The sequence below is a fragment of the Perognathus longimembris genome, chromosome 16 (genome assembly GCF_023159225.1).
Source record: "Perognathus longimembris pacificus isolate PPM17 chromosome 16, ASM2315922v1, whole genome shotgun sequence".
NCBI lineage: Eukaryota > Metazoa > Chordata > Mammalia > Rodentia > Heteromyidae > Perognathus > Perognathus longimembris.
The window spans coordinates 20179463-20181342 of NC_063176.1; positions in this window are offsets into that span (position 1 = coordinate 20179463).

The following is a 1880-nucleotide window of genomic DNA, read 5'->3' on the forward strand; positions in this document are numbered from 1 at the left end:
ATTTTGGAAGTCATTCTTTTTGTTGGTTGGTTGTGGGACTTGGACTCAAGTAATGGGTGCTGTCCTTGAGCTCACTGGTCTACCAGTTTGAGCCACAGCTCTACTTCTGGTTTTTTAAATGGGTCATGGTTTTTTAAATAGAGTCATGATCTCTGCCTGAGCTGGATTTGAACTATGATCCTCAGATCTCGGTCTCCTGAATACAGGATCCTAGATGTGAGCCACCAGCACCCAGCTTCAACCTGTTTATTTGTTGCTTATAACTGGTTCCTTGTGTTTTTGTGCCATCAGTAGGCCTTGAGTTTGGGGCATCAGCACTGTCCCTTGGCTTTTTTACTCCATGTTCTACCACTTGAGCCACAACTTGTAGCTTTTGGGTGGTTGGAAGTGAGTCTGAATACTTTCCTAGGATGATCCTAGAAGTTCAGCCTCCTGAGTAGCTAGGATTACAGGTATGAGCCACCAGAGTTTGGCTTTATTTTCAACTCAGTCTTCAGCTCTACTTTAGGTATTAAACTGTTGATCAGGGTAAATGTTTTTCAGCTCATGAGCAGCCTTTTGCCATTTATACAGATTTACATAGAAATTACTCATTTTTCTTCATAGTTTTCCATATTCCAGTCTGTGCTAGTTACGTTTCAGATCTTAAGTTCTGCTTTGGGATTCCCTTTGCCCCTTTGACGTTCTGTACTTTAGATGCAGTGCTTCCCATAACCTTTGAGGCCTTTCTTCTATGCCCTAATTAGATTATTAGTATGGTTGGATAGAGCAATGTCTGAGGATATTTGATATTTTGTGTTTGGATCTTCATATGAAGTCTGTTTACTCAAAACTACTCAGTAGGTTTATTGCAGCCATTGTGCTGAGAAGCAGTGCATTTTATGCTGTGTAAACTTACTCTTGAGTTTGGGGAAGTGTTAAAACCAATTTTCCCTGGTACCTGTCCTCTCTTATACTTAAAGGCAATGAGCTTAAGGCATCTTTTTCTCATTTCTGTTATTTTTTGGTGCTGGTCCTGGGACTTGAACTCAAGCCCTGGGCATTCTCCCTGAACCTTTTTGCTCAAGGTTATCACACTACCACTTGAGCCACAGCTTCACTTTCAGTAACTTTAAAAGTTTCTACAACTTAATTTCTTAAACCTTTTTTGAAGATAATTAAATGTCATCTCTATCCCCCCCCCCCCCTTTATTCTTTTTGGCCAGTCCTGAGGCTTGAACTCAGGGCCTCAGCACTGTCCCTGGGCTGCTTTTGCTCAAGACTAGCACTCTACCACTTGAGCCACAGAACCACCTCTGGCTTTTTCCGTTTATGTGATATTGAAGAATCTAACCCAGGGCTTCATGCATGTTAGGCAAGCACTGTACCACTAAGCCACATTCCCATACCATGTATTATTCCTAATAGTGATTTTGTCTAAACCATTACTGAGATTAGCTACTGGATGATCTGGCTCTTGATAATACCAGGCTCAACTGTAGTCTTCCACTCTTCCAGTGTTTCTGATCCCTTGATCACTAGGTACTTGCTTTTCAGGGAACAGATCTTCAGTTCTTGCAAGGTAGAAAAGTCTGGAGAAACTCCAGAGGATTTCTGATAAGTATAAATGCTTGGAGATTCAATTTAGATTATCAAGCAATCACTTAACTGTTACCTATGTTTGTACTGGTACTTGATCTGCCAATAATTGTTACTGCTGGAATTGCTATTTCCTAAGATCTTGATGCTGACACTATTCAAGTTTTCTTAAGTCATCATTAGCTCAAGCTTTGATGCTTCTAAGATTTTGTTGCTTTCCCCTATTCCCCCCCCCCCCCCCCGGTGTTTTGCTACTGCCCATTTCAGAAGGATAAAGGTCTAGGAGTGTTGTGTGTGAGGTG